Genomic DNA, 15,600 nt, shown 5'->3' with positions numbered 1-15,600 from the left:
TTTTAACCAGCAAGAAGCAAATTCTGGAGTAAATATCAGCTGGATGTACACATAACAAGGTCCAGGGAGATACTCTTCAGAAGTTCCCTCTTTTAATCCAACACTGAATTATAGGAGAAGCAGCTCTCAGTCCTTTCAAAGCACCACAACTGCCAAAATAACTGCAAGGCTTGCAAGCCCTAGTATATCTCAAACCTTTCCCAAGGCACCCCAACACTATCTGAGGCACTGAAACTATGGCAACCGAATAAGAAAGCAGCCTCCATGATTAATAGATGAAGATCCCAGCGACAGTGTCTAGCTAGGGCCATCATTCATGAATGTGAGAAGAATTAGCAGGGAATCCATCTTGAAAACCATTAGCAAGTATTCTGATAAAATTCAGCCCACCTGCCCTTCTGCTACTGGAGTTTGGAAGCTGTAAACAATTTGTTTTTATTCTATTCGTCTCTCACTGTACAGGCATGAGAATGAGAACCTTCTTAGTAACTGAGAGGCTCACATTGTCAGAATTATGCAAGACTTACCAGAACAATGTTCCACCTGAGTACTTGAGGCCTAAAAAAAATGCATACAAAAAACAAAATATATGAATGGAATCACGTGGCCTTCTGAAGCACGAAGAAGGAGGGACAGTTGGTAGACTGAGGGATTATGTGTGAGTACGTGTATAGTGTAATTTTTTTCAGAAATCCTTTCATTTTCAGGAAAGGAACATTTCTACTCACTAGCTCAATCAGTATTCTCTCAGTTTCCTTGCTCAAGGAGAGTAGGTGTCTGGGGGAGGGTTGAACGAGTACTGGAATCACTGCAATATTAATGAAAAGATTGAATAGGCTCATGAAAAAAGGAATCTGATCTAGGAAAAGGAAAGAAGAAAGGAGCCATCATAGACATATCATCTATAAAACTCTCATATAACACTAAATCATAATTAATTCGTTATTCTTTATTTCTTCATATTCCCTAAAATGCTCGTTTCCAATGGCATATTTTCACTGTGTTTAATCTCATTTCCTGTCCTGTTCTACAAATTCTTCAAATCAAATTACACTCAAATACAGATCTTAAAAGATGTGGCAGGGTAGAGGGGCTAAATGAGAAGTAAATAGTTGTACATAAGCATCAATTTTAAAGTCTTTTTACTAAATTTTTTAATTGGCATGAATTCTTTGAATTACATTTTTTACAGATGGCAATTATAGGTTGGTTGGAAACCACCAAAAATCTCCTAGTCACATTAAATGAAAACCTCAGAATTAAATGTTGTATGTTGAAATAGCTATTACTAACAATATTTTCAAAAAAGCAATCTTCAAGTTGGCTGCTCCAAAGGACCATAAGCCCTAAGGTCTTTGGGGCATGTTAATTACTGGTTTATTCCGTTTTCCTTCCATTCCCTTTCCATATATAGTCTTTAACAGAATTTTTTTTTTTTCTTACATGAAAATAACTGTACTTTCAAAGTAAGACGGGACTCCTAGAAGAGTCAATTGCAGCAGAAGTTTTCAGAGAATTGTGGTGATATCATCAATGTATTTCTCCTTCTGCTCTGCCATTGGGAAGTCAGGTTTCTATCACTGATAAGAACTTGTGTGATTAGGATTTGAATCAAATTTCAGGTTCGATAAGCAATGGATCTGTCCAATAAAGTACGATCTCTGCTAGGGCCTACCTGTGTTTTGCTTCCGCATGAATAGCCATGTTCTCTCCAAACTGATTTCAGCCTTGGCCAAGGAAGAGTGACCCAGAAGGCATCGGCCACCCCTACAGAAGTCCCAGCCACAGGCTCCTAGCCGTATGTGCTTGGCAGCCAAGTTTTTCTTCTACAACACTTGTGGCCCTGGAGGTCAATTCAACTCATTTCTGAGCAGGAAGTCCTCCTGGGCTGCTTTCAGATGCTGTATTCAACCCTTGTTGTTGTTGTTATGCGCCATGGAGTCGGTTCCCACTCATAGCGACCCTGTACAGGGTTTCCAAGGCTGTAAATCTTTACAGGAGCAGGAAGCCTCATCTTTCTCCGGCAGTGCAGCTGGTAGTTTCAAACTGCTGACCTTGTGGTTCGCAGCCAGATTTGTAACCACTACACTACCAGTGGGTGCAAATTATGCAATTCATTTTTCAAATGTTAGTAAGTGACTGCTATCATTTTTAAAACCTAATATTCTTTGGACTTCTATTTGATGTAAGACTCTGTGCTGCTTGCTACTGTTTTATTTGTACAGTGCTTTTTCTTCTGCAATGTTTTGAGTGTGATAGTTTTCAACCTCCAAAGTTAGGAAAAGCATCATCACTCCTCTTCCCATGTGAATGACTTGTTCACACACTTCCCAGCTTAAAATTCATGACACCTCGACCAGCTGGTGGTGTGAATGTTCATTTCTAGTCCAAAGATTGTTTCCTTTGCATCATCTCTTTATGTTACAGATACGTAGACATTTCCTCTTGTCTTCTTCCCCACAAAAGCAGTCTGCTTGCTCTTCATATCTGTTTCCAGGCCACTTTCCATGATTATTGTCACGCAGATGAAAGCAATGCCATCTATTTAATGTGTTTGTTAAGTGCCAGGCACTGTGCTACGTGTTTTTCATATTCTAACATGTTTAATCTTCTCAACAACCATAACATCTTCATCATACTAGCATTTTACTGATGGAAACTAAGGAAAAGAGAAGTTATGAACTAGCTCAATACTATAATCTTTGCAAGTAGCAAAAAAAAAAAAAAGGGATGCAAATCTGATGTATCTGCTTAAAAAAATGTGACCTCAGCATTGCCTGGAAGGTTACCCACTGCATTCTCTCTGACAATTCCCTCCACAATTACTCCACAAAATCAAATGAATTTGTCCTTGTTATAGCAAAGATCAAATTTCTCCCCTACAATCCTGACATAAGTTTTCTTCTATATAATGTTTATACTGTCATGAACTACTTCAGAATTTAAGCAGAAACAAGGGTCTTATCCTTTGTTTCTTCTTTTTTGTGCCTGACAGAGTGGCATTCCTACCTACACCCTTGCTGAATGAAGATTACTGAAAATAATCTTTACTTGACTTGACTGGCATTCTGGTTAAGAGTTACCATCCATGCTCTACATGGGTTTTGCATTTTCTATGAATTTGAGAGCATTATTTGGTATTGTGTACTATGGTTTAGAGTCCTGGTGTGGTACTATAAGCATTGGACTGCTAACTGCAAAGTCAGTGGTTCAAACCGACTGGCTGTTACTCAGAAACCCTATACAAGGTCACTTTGAGTCAGCACTGACTCTATGGCACTTAACAACAACAAAAACTATGGTCTATACTAAAACCACATCAAGACTATAGTCTTGCTTTTAAGATTTACTGAAGTACTATTTCTGGTACACCAGGAGGGCCTCGGGTGGGTAACAGGGATTTAACATCAAACCTCTTCAAATTTCCAAAATGCAGTTTATATTTTATTAAATGTATTCATGAGCCCTGGTGTGGAACTGTAGGATAAACACGAGACTGGAAACCACAAGGTCAGCAATTCAAACCCACCAGTCACTCTCAGAAACTCAATACAGGCTCACTATGTGTCAGAACCCAGTTGACAGCATATTAACAACAACAGCAAATACATTTGTAATTTCCTATACCTCAAGACTAAGTATTACTACAAATTTATTTACAATAACAACCTGAGAGAGGCTAAGAAGTTTATCCATAGTAATAAGAGTCTGGGACACAGGTCTTCTGACTCCAAATGCAGGCTCTTGAACAACAGTTATCATGTGGGTATAGGGGAGGAAGTTGAATTGTAGAAAACTACTACTATAAAATCCTGAAAAGCAAGCAGGACCTGTGGCCAGTGGGTAAAACTGAAGAAAAAAATGACCTAAGGTCAAAAGCTCAATCCCCATAAATACTTGCTGTCTGTCCTCTTCGCTCTATTTTTTGGCAAATTGATTGTACCTAACTCAGACTTTCTCCAGCTTCAGCCAGGTGTTTCGCAGATGTGTGTTCCTGGCCACAGAGGGGACTAGGTGGGAGGGTGGGAATGAACAGGCTCAAATCCATCACCAACATTAGGAAAACAATCCTCAGAGAGTGTTCCACTAATGGTGTATGAGACCTACCGTCCTTGTATACGGAAGGTAGTATACACACACATTCATGCATACAGAGAAATATCTCACTTAATGAAAACCTGAGACAGAAAAGCAAGGGCAGACAAAAGAGATGAAGACAGTTTGCAAAAAGACTCAGTCTTCATTCAACAAATACTCCTTTAAGGGACAATGATGTTCCAGGAACTGTCTTAGGTGGAGAAACAGCAGTGATTAAAACCAAAATGTTTATCCTGGTGGTGCTACATTCTAGTAGGAGAAGCCAGAAGTAAACAAAAACAACATACACCATGTCAGATTGTGGTTAAGTGCTAATGAAAAAAAATGAGGCAGGTCAAAACAAAGGTGGTGAGAAGTGGGGGGCTGGGGAGGAGAAGAGGTGAAATAAACAGGATGATTACAACAGATTATTGAGATAATGGCATTTGAACAGAGACCTGAAAAAAGTGAGGAGCAAATCCTACTGTGACTTGGGTCTGGTAAGAACTGTCCTAAGCCACAAAAGAGCAAGTGCAAAAAACTGAAAGAGGCGTATTCAAGTAACCCCAAAGAAGCGTGGAGGTCATCAGAAAATGAGTACTGTCCGTAGTCTTGGATAGTACTCACTTTTCCACATGGCAGAAGATATGAGAACATAGGAGCAGAGAAGTTCTCTGATCTGACTTAAAATCCCTTTGGTTGCTATGTTGAAAAAAGACTATAGGGGGCCAAGACCCCACAAACAAGAGTGGTTGGGAGGCTGGTACAATTACTCCACAAGAGAGGTCAGTGGCTTGGCCCATGTAAGGAAGTCTACATGCATTCTGAAGCTGAAGCCTGAAGCTGGGAGGGATGTGGACATTTGAAAACAGATGAATCAAGGATAATAAGCACAAAGATTTCCACCCTAGCAACTCAAGAGATAGAAAACATTAAGAGAGGAGACTATTTGGGGAAGGCAGATCCAGAATTGGGTTTTGAACAGTATAAATTTGAGATGTCAAGGAGTCCTGGTGTGGTGCTCTAGGATAAGCACTAGATCAAAAGGGTGGTTTGCATCGCAAGATCAGTAGTTCAAATCCACTAGCCACTCCTTGGAAACCCTGAGTCCAACCAGACTTGATGACACTTAACTAAAACAACAACAGGAACTACCTACTCAGTAAGCATTGTGATGTTTGAGAAGTCCAGGCGACTGGGCTGATCAGTCCAGGGAATGATCAGAGTCACAGTAATGCTAGTCTTTATAGTACATGCTCCATTATGCAATTATTATTCTAATAAAAAAAAATAGGTTTCCAGGAGCTCATCTGTTTCATCAAAAAGATACTCCTGTGGATATTATACTGTAATAGTCCCATGCTGAGAAGCAGTCCTGAACTCCCTTTTCCCCTTGAGGTTTGTGCGGTATGACATCTTATTTGCCCATTTCAGAGGGATTAAACGCCTCCCTCCCTTCCCTACCCTACCATATCCCCAAGAGGTGGCCAAGTGGTTTCCAGCAGAGAATATAGCTTAGTTGCTCTTGCAGCTGTATTATAAGGCAGATGAGAAAAGCCTTCACTGTGGAATAGAAATATTTCAGTGATAACTTGGTTCCAGTGTACCTCAAGAGAGGAGGTGGACATGGACATGCAGTACACAGTGGCAGGCTTCATCTTCTCCTGGCTGCCTTAACATAGAGCTCTTAAGCAAAAAAGACAGGGCTTCACAAAGTTTTTGGAAGAATGGAATGAAAAGATAATGGGATTTTTTTTTTCATTAACTTTTTGAAGACCCCTGTATGGTAAGGAACACCCAACTGTTCGTGTTTGGTGGTAAATTATCTAAACTTACAGGAGGAACGGGTGTGAGTGGGTGACTGAGGGGACCATACAGAAATATGTGCAGGTTTTCCTAGGCTTTATGCTGCTGCAAATAGCAGATGCCTAATTAAAACATTTGCAATTAGTTTGGCTTGTTCTGTGATTCCTTCCTGCAAACAAATAAGATGGGAGAATATATTGGCTCTTGACAATCTAGTTCTTAAAAAACCTTTTTCTCTCATCATCACTCTTTTGTCCTCTTCTGAAAAGAATGGAACCACTAAGTACACATAGTGAAGCATCTGACTTACCTCTTGTTCAAAGCAATACTTTCTTCCTTTCATTTCATATTACAATTAACCAGTTGCTTTTTAAGCATGCGTATTTACTTAGAGTTTAACCCAAGTTCTTACTTGGAATGTTTTTACAATTTAATACAAGTTCTTATTTATTTTTATTCAGTGATGAAAACAGTCCTTCTATCCTTCTCATTCAACACACTCAACTGCACTAATGCAAAGTTACCAGCCTCCTCAAAATGCAAATACTGTAGTTTCTAAGGATGGGAAAAGTATTCACCAGCCTTTGAAAGACCTTAAGGTGTGTGTGTGTGTATGTGTGTGTGTGTGTGTGTGTGTGTGTGTGTATACGCACACGTACATAAAGCATTACACTTATTGCCACTTTACAATACCACTTACTTGAAGGCACAGATTTTTCACTGCAGGAAAAATAAACAGGTCCAGGCTAAATTGAGAAATTTGAACCATGTGTGAGTGACTATTTCTTCATTAATTTTTTTCATTCAACATTTATGTGAGTATTTTTACTGGCTCATATGATTTTTCAACCTTTTTAAACTTCAGTATATTCTGCAGATGGTTCCTGATACAAAGATTCTGGGTATCTGTGTAACATTTACATATGGGAATCATACATATTATTCAGAAGTGGCATACCTCATAAAGGTGCTAACTTCAAAATACAGCGCTTTAGGAAAACTGTCACCCCACAAACATCCCACATGTAATAAGAAACAAACGAAAATACTTCTTTACATCAAGTTGAAAGACTCAATACAAAATCAAAGTTTTTAAATCTAGTGTTCATTCTATCTTTTCTGAGTTCAAATAGACTCACAAAATGCACCTCATTCAAAAATGTCCTAAAACCAAAATAATGTGTAGTGAGGGGTTAATAAAGATTCAAATAAAAGTTACCAAATAAAAACAAGCATGGGTAAACTAAATTCAAATAGCTAGTGCAATTATTTTTTAACTGATAGTTTAGATTAATAGGTGGAGACAAGGTTCTGCCACTGTATTTAAGGTTAGGTTAATAATTAACTTTGGTGCCTGGAGTAGTTTAATCAAAGTGCACTGTAAATCATAAAACTCCATGTAGACTAAACTCGGTATTTAAAAAATACATAAAAAATGCCTGCCGTCTTGCCCTCTAATAGCCATTTGCAAGAGATGTAAAAAAACTGGGCATTTTCATTCAGAATTGGTCATAGGCATCGATGAGGTAAAATCTAAAAGAATTCGAGTATTCAGAAGCACCAATCTTCCCCAGCTACCAGCACATGGAAAACTAACAACTATATGGATAGGAAGGCAAGAATTCCTACTTGAGAAATACTTTAAATGCATTGGGCCAAGGTTGAGGGTTGGGGGGCCATTCATTCTCTTTGGCAGAACGTTGTAACTAGGTTCAATGGCTCTTTAGTTTTGAGGCAAGGAAAGTTGTATGTATGAGTGATCGCGCGCACGCGCGCACGCCTGCGTGTGTCTCTGTGTGTGTCAGCCCGCGCCTGTGTTTTGAATTTGTGCACGGATCACTCTGAGAAGCAATTCAGTTTCTCCAGAGCGTAATTAAACAAGGAGCTATCCCACCGTAGCTACACCTGGCCACAGCACCCCCTAAACAGCCACGTTCCTCTAGAGTAACGAGTCGAGCGGCCGGCCCAACTGCAGGCCGAACGCAGAAGGCCGTCGCTGCAAGTGCTTGCCCTGGCTGTGAAGACAGCGCCTCCAGTCTCTCTTGTCCATCACCAGCAAGGAGCCGACCAGGCTCTCCTCTGCTCCTCCCTGGACACCCTCCGGCTGGAAACCCGGACACGGGGAGCAGGAGGGCTGGATGCTGCACTTGAATCTCATTACTTGCAAGCCAGAGAGCTTCGACGTATGTCCACATGTACCGGTGCGCCATCCTCTGCCCACAGTGGTCACACCAGCATCAAGAGTCTTGCCTCTGCACGTTCTCCCCCCACCACTCTCACCGACTGCTTGAGAGACTGTTAAAGCTAATACAGCGCCGCGACCTCCACGAAAAGGGTCGCGAGTCAGGGAGCGCCCCTTTCCAATCCGCCAGTAACAGACTCCTAGCCGACTCCCGAAATGCCCGTCCGCATCTCTTCTGTCTCGGATTTCTCTCAAGCTTCACTTGCTGAGCCCCAATCCAGTCGTGCCCGCCGCCCCCTGGCTTTCAGAGAAACTTTCCAGAAGCTCTGGGTATAGTGACCCGACACTGGAAATGGGACGAAGGGGAGGGAGGATGCTGGGCGGAGGGGCAGCGGTGAAGCGGGAATGATAGCGGAGTCCAGTTTCCTTTCCCGTCACCAGAAAGTCCGGGACCGCTCCCTACCTCCTCCCTGCAGAACCCGGGTCCTGGAATAAGGCAGGGGCCTCAGGGTCTTACTTTGCACCTAATCCAATATTTGAGAATTGACAGAAGCAAAGAGAACCCGGTGGAATGACACTCCCTATCCCAAAAAGGTTGGGAAGAGTGGATGGGCACTGCCGGCTTACTCCCGTGCGCCTCACAGCCCCAGAGTCAACACTAATAGGACATGGCTGGGAGTTCAGGCATCCAAACCCTGGAGTCGCGGCAGACCCCTTGTATGGGTAACGAGCCTTAGGTCATATCTTACTTGGTATCCCCACCCTTCCCTCTCCTTGGAAAGGAGGGATCGCATAGATTTTGAACGAGGGCGCAGTGGGCGCTAGCCCCAGCGAGATAAGCTTTGTGGATGAGGGTTTGCAGTCGCTGTGGCCAGTGGTTTCGCCGCACTGGAAGGAGCTGCTGAGGGACAGGACCCTGAGCGGAGACACCGTGCCGCATCAGGAGCCTTCCCTTGGCACTCACTGATGAAAACAAAGCCTGTAGTCTCTGGTGCCAGCGGCCGCGGGAGCCAGAATGTCACCAAGAGGCAGGGCGCGCGGGTGCCAGGGCCATTACAAGTTTCCTTCACTCCATATAGCCCAGTACAGAGTCCTGCACGGACAACAAAAGACTCTCTCCGTCTCCCCACTGTCTGCGCGGAATCTTTTCTACCATCCCCAAGACCCACATCTGGTGCTGGGTGAGAGAGCGAGGTTCTACCCGACCCACTTCAGTCCTCGAGGGCAGAACCCCTAGCCCTGCTTCGACACCAGAACAAGGCGTTTCCAAGAACCCACCCTCTCGGCACTGCTTGGCTCCCAGCTGGCCAGAGAGTGAGGACGAGTTCCCGAGCCCACAGCCTGTGCATACACACCCTAACTGGGCAACCATCCCGAGCCGTCGCGGTACCGGGTGGCGTGGGGCGTATGTACTACTAGAGTAGGGAAGCTTGCTACGCGGAGTCCAGCGGTCTCTGGGGCACAGGACTGAGAGGTGCGAGCAGAGTGCACCGCTGCTCCCTTAGGGCAAGCAACGCTCTGGAGACCAATACAGGGCACAAAATACAACGCAGGCACTACAAAGCTGACAGCGCACGCCCGCCGCGGCCCCGGGACAAGCGGGCTGGAGCCGAGCTGCCCAGGAGCTGGGGCGCGACGGGGCACTACGGTCGTACCTTTTCGGTGCATCGACGGGCAGGCTGTCGGGGCTCTTCACCGACTGGTGCAGCGTGTCTCCCATTTAGTAATCCATTATCGAGGTGTTCTCTCCAGACCGCGAGCTGCGCTCTCTCCTTTGCAAGCCTTTGTCATTCCTACATGTGTGCTTGTCTCTTTGGGGGCAACAATCGCTGCGACTACTTTCTGGGATGCAAACAAGCTGTGTTCATCTCCAATGACAGGCGGAGGAGAGAGGAAAAAAGAAGCCAAAACAAAAAGACCAAAAAAACAAAAAACAAAAAACACACACAAGAAATGGGCAAATGTTCAAGAAACTCTTCTCCAAATCCAAATACCACTTGGATTCCACTCCAGTGAGTCTCTTCAGTGGTGTCGCCGATTAATAAGTCATTTCAGGGCGGGGGGCGGGGTGGGGGCTGGGGCAGCAGGAGTGCGCGCCTATAGCCACGCTCTGGGCCGGGAGTGCTGTGCCACGGGTGTGGCGATGCAGGCCGCTGCTGCACGCTCCTAGGCAGGCATCGCGGGAAAGCAGTCCCACGGAGAAGCGCCGCTGCTGAGTCCCGAGCGCCTGGACAGTCGAGTGCGCGGGGAGCAGAGTTGGCTGCTGCCTCACCCAGCGCTGCTCACTACTCCTCTGCTACCAGAGAGGCCGCCGCTCCCGGGCGGAGCCAAGTCCCGGACTGGATTGCGCAGAGCGGACTCTCCGCCTGCAGCCCCGCCTCCTTTGGCTGGCGTTCTTCCGACCCAAAAGAGAGCTCTGTGTGTGTACTTGTGTGCGCAAGTGAGGCGGAGTGAGGGATAATCTGCGTGTTGTAGGTGCAGGTGGAGCCTTGAGCCGACTGGCCACGTTGCTTCCTTCCCCCTAGATTCCCGGGTCCGCGGCGCACTCGATGGAGGTCCCAGCGGGGGCGACCAGGGCTGGAACCCAGCCCTCACTTCCCCCACCCCCGCATCTACTCTAGCAAGGGGGAAAAAAATCCCGGACAGCATTGCTGAGTCCTGCCAAATCAGAAAAATAAATAAAAATAGACGTAGTGCAGGAGAGAGCTACAAGAAGGGATTTGCTCATCGATTTTCTTAAATGGAAAAGTTTTAAAGGATGAGGGTAAGTGAACTGCGAGCCGTTCTAATTCTGATTACTGTATCAAAAGGTAGATTCCAGAATGATGGAAGCTCTGTATGTATACAGATGAACTGGATAGAAGCCGATGCGGTGAAGAATATACTTCGAAGATATCAACACAGATTATTAGGTACAAACATACAAACGTCAATAAAGCATGTTAAGTAAGCAAACTATAGTACAGAGAATGGTGTTAACAACACTAACGACGACCTGTTTTAAAACTCCGAGAGTGTGCAGACTAATTTGAAATAAAATTAACTTCAGAATTAAGACGAAAACAATTTCAGTGAGAACCCGACAGTTTCATGGAATAAAATCGCCAACTACTTCCAAGGCGCTATTGTTATGATCACACAAAAAGAATGGCAGGCATAGCCTTCCTTCATCGCATGAACTTTGAATCGCCAAGGAGCCTTACAGTTGTAGGCTTGTGCCAACTCGTCAGACCTCGCCAAGTCCCACTCCCTGGTCTCTGCGCGTTCCCTGCCGCGCCTGCTGCGCCCCGCAAACAACAACTGCGCTGCAGCTGCTGCTCTCCCAGTGAGCTTCGCAAATGGTGCGGGCCATAGTCTGAGCCTTTAAAGAAAGTAACACAGGACGGACAAACTGTTCACAGAGCAGTATTTACTGTTCAGGGGACCAGGCGAGAAAAGCAGATGGGATGAGAGATCGGGGTCTCATTCCTACTTGTCGAGAGTCCTCAAATACTGAATTAGAAACTACTTGCTCACTAATTGGGGTTGAGTCCTTTTAAGCTGTCCCTGCTGAGAAGCCAGGTTACGCTCAGATAACTAAGCTACCTGCTCATGAAAACTCACGAAGAATAAATGTACACGCGATAACATCTTCTTCCCTTCCCCCTACAAATCACCAGGGAAAATGGCAATAGGAGAAAGTCAGTGTCACTGATGCTCATGCGAGCTGCCAGCAGGGGCCGCTATCTCCACCTTCCCAGGCAAACATCGCTCGAGGCCTGGGTGGCTGGAGGCGCGGCCCTAGGTGCGCGCGCAGGTCCTGCCGCTCAGAGGAACACACTCCAGGAGGGGGTTGGGAGTAAGAGCGGTCGGATTTCTGACTGTGCGCTGCCGGCCGCTGGTGGCGGGCTCAGTGCTGTGCTCCATTCCCACCCAGATTCGAACCGGGTGGGACGGAATGGATCTGGCGGGCCTAGACGGCTAGCCCGCCTGCGCTGTTTAAATCCAGACATGGGCCGGTAACAGCGGGCCCAAGTGAACCAGGTCCCCAGCTCATCCCCTGACATGGCCCACAGAGCAGAGGTCGGGCACAGGCGATCCCCAGGTTCTTCGTCCTGCACCTCTACCTGGTCCGGGTCGCCGCCCAGGTCCTTCCTTCGCTCTCCGCTGCTGATTTACATGCTAATTGTGTCTGGGAAAAGTTGTTTAATTGGCAGAATTAGGCAGAGCAAACGAATTGTTTCACAGGCTGAACCAAATTAATTCCGGGTTTAGCTCCTTCCCTTGGAGAAACAAACAATTAAGCTGTCTTGTTTGTTTTATGGATATATTGGAAATGCCCCACATCGAGTTCCAGGATACTTTTTAAAGGGAAATTATTTTCAGTATTAATACGAGTATATTTAATTTTCAGGAACGCTGAGCCGAGAAGGGAGAGATTAAATTTACCTAATTTATAATTATAGAATACAAGAGCAAAAGAATTTGAGTTTACGTTGCAGGGCTTAGAAATACCACCCAGAATCTTCCCTGCAATTACAGATCCTGAAGTCTCACCGTCCAATTAGTTGTCCTTAATCCTGACCACGTGACATAACATTTCCACCTGCCAGGAGAGAGATGCTCCAGGAGCTAGAAGTAAAACTAGCTATTGTGTAGCTCCTGAGCCCTCCAGGGAGCACCTGTGGGGAGGCCGCCTGGTGAAATCTGATGATGTCATTTCCACTTCTGTGCGTCTCAGACTTATTACCAGATGCTTGCCTTAACTTTTCAGTAAAACCACTGCCCCTCCAAAGTCTCCAAAGTTTTCAATTCCTTTTATGTCTTTACAGAGAAAAAAACAATGAGAGTTGAAGAATCACATCCTTAGACCTAGAAGGAAATTTACACATTCTTGTAGCTAAGTGACATGGAATGGAGTAATTAAGACATTGGTCTCTGGAGGTTGTCTGTGGTTTTTACTTAACTAGCTGTTGACCTTAGGCAAGTCACTTATCTCTTTGGAGCTCCAGTGTAAACCTGTTGCTGTCAAATATATTGTGACTCAGGGTGACACTATGTGTAACAGAGAACTGCTCATAGGATTTTCATGGTTGTAATTAGTTCAAGCTCATCAGCTGTTCCTTGGAAACCCTATACAGGGTTGCTGTGGGTCGAAACCGACTCGAAGGCACTTAACAACAGCAAATCTTCCTGAAACAGAATGGAAGGGCTTTGTTTTGGAGCAGCTTTCTTTGATGTGACTGCTGGGTGGTTTTGAATCACCAACCTTTACATTAGTTGTTTTTGTTTAGCACCTTTGTGTAGGTTTCCACTCATAGCACCCTGTATAGGGTTTCCAAGGAGCAGCTGGTAGGTTTGAACCACTAACCTTGTGGTTAGCAGTCCAGTGCTTATACTACAGTAGAGCCCAAACCATTTGTAGACCTTAGGGGTCTTCAGAACCCCTGTGCACTTAACCTGTAAAAAGGGATTTGCTCACTACCCATTTCCAGGGTTTGTAGGGATTCAATGAAATGGTGGGTATAAATGAAAAATCTTGTGCCTGGCACAGTGTACTCCGTAAAGGATAACTAACATCCTGGTTACCCTTGTCCTCCTCCACATAAGTCCCACCACTACACTACAGAGGAAAGATATTTTGTGCCAGTGATTGAGTCAGAGTTGGATGTTCGTCATCAATGAAGGCTTAAGTAACAATAGCCACTTTCTTCATATTACCTGGAAAAAGTGTGGTGGTGGTGGTGGTATGCCATGGAGTCGGTTCAAACTCATAGTGACCCCATGTAGGGTTTCCGAGGCTGTTAATCTTTACGGGAGCAGAAAGCCTCATCTTTCTTCTGCAGAACTACTGGTAGTTTTGAACTGCTGACCTTGAGGTTAGCAGCCCGACTCATAACCATTACGCTACCAGAACTCCTTGGAAAAAGTGTGGAGGAAGAAGGTTAAACTAAAACACAAAGGTAAGCTCACTCCCGATGCTTTTGAAGATTTCTTCTATTTGATTGAAATTACTGCTTTGAGGCAAAGAGGAGGGGTGAACTTTGGAGAAGAGGGGAGACCACAAAAGTGCCTTCAGTGCTTAACTGTGCAGCTCCTTGTAGGTATGAGTTCATGGGGGATGCTCAGAATGCAGTTTGTACATTCAGATGCTGGTGCTAGTCATAAACAGGAAATTTAAGTGCATTCTTAACCTTTTTGCAAAGTTCTCTCCATCTCCTTTCCTTAAATCCCAACCCCAAACCCACTGTTGACTCTATTCAGACTCCTAGGAACCCTTGAGGACTGAGTAAAACTGCCCTATGGGGTTTCTAAGGCTATAGATCTTTAAGGAAGCAGTTTGCCACAACTTTCTCCTGTGGAGCGGCTGGTGGGTTCCAACTGCCAACCTTTTGGTTAGTAGCCGAACACTTTTAACCACTGTGCCCCTAGCATTAGCTTTACTTTAAATCAGTGGTTTTAAAATCCATTTGCCCATTAAAACTACCTGGGGAGCTTTAAAATAACACAAATGCCAGGGTACCAGAGATGCTGAGATCTTGGGCTGCGGTGGGACCTGGCCACAGGTTTTTTTGTTTTGTTTTGTTTTCCAAAAAAGCTCTCTAGTTGATTATAATGTGCAGCCAGGAGAATCACTGGCAGGATGAATTCTGGCTGTGTCCTAGAACACTGTTTTCCTCCAGCCTTTTCTGGTGGGGACTGTTGATCCTCCCTCTTGTCCTCTAATCTCAGTGTTGAGAAATGAACACAGTGTCCTGTTTGCCTCTCGCTCTGATTTCAAGCCATTTTTTCCCTCTTTCTTGTGCTTGTGCTCTACAAATGCTTCAGCTAGCTATAGAACTCATTTTACCTTAGTCTTCAAAGACTTGGTTCCGGGTTTACTGTCCTTCTACCTGTCCCACCTCCTGTCACCATTCACAGTTGTGTTAAAGAAAGCTCCAGGAACCCTCTGGTTTCTCATTTTCTTCTCTTCCTCATCGATGCTGTCTTTTCCCTCTACTCACTTCTGACACCCACTTCCAGGGCTGAGGCTTAGCAGTATTAGAAAAGGCTTCTATTCAAATCGGGCTGTGAACTGCAAGGTCAGCAGTTCGAAACTACCAGCTGTTCCGTGCAAGAAAGTTGAGGCTTTCTGCTCCTGTAAAGATTTACAACCTCGGACACCCTGTACAGGGTCGCTATGAGTCGGAACCGACTCCATGGCACTTAACAACAACAACAACAATATGGCTGCTGTAACCAATCACCACAAACTAGGTGGCTTCAAACAACAGAAATGTATCCTCTCACAGTTCTAGAACCTAGAAATCTGAAATCAGGTTGTTGCTGGAGCTATGCTCCCTCTGAAGTTTTGAGGGAAGTAGCCTTTCTTGCCTTTTCTAACTTCGGGTGGCTCCTGGCAATCTTTGCTTTTCTTTGGCTTATAGCTACAACACTCCAATATCTGCTTCAGTCTTTACATGGCCATCTTCTCTGTGTTTGTCCTATGTCTCTGTACACAAATCCCCCTTTCCTTTCAGAAGACATCAGTTACTGGATTTGGTCCCAGTCTGGTC

General features: G+C 44.9%; 1 protein-coding gene across 2 annotated transcripts in view; it reads right to left on the bottom strand.

Annotated features, from left to right (window-relative positions):
* Nucleotides 1-10,392, bottom strand: part of SEMA6A (sema domain, transmembrane domain (TM), and cytoplasmic domain, (semaphorin) 6A) — a 179,320-nt gene extending 168,928 nt beyond the window's left edge. The window contains exon 1 of one of the 2 annotated variants that reach the window (XM_006870522.1): nt 9,721-10,392. The gene's annotated coding sequence lies outside the window, so the exon portion shown is untranslated. The remainder of the gene's footprint in view (nt 1-9,720) is intronic. The other variant, XM_006870521.1, reaches the window with a different exon arrangement.
* Nucleotides 10,393-15,600: the final 5,208 nt, after the last annotated feature.

This window comes from Chrysochloris asiatica, unplaced genomic scaffold (assembly GCF_000296735.1).
Source record: "Chrysochloris asiatica unplaced genomic scaffold, ChrAsi1.0 scaffold00143, whole genome shotgun sequence".
Taxonomy (NCBI): domain Eukaryota; kingdom Metazoa; phylum Chordata; class Mammalia; order Afrosoricida; family Chrysochloridae; genus Chrysochloris; species Chrysochloris asiatica.
Note: the sequence above shows the minus strand (reverse complement) of the source record. Positions and strands in the feature narration are given on the sequence as shown.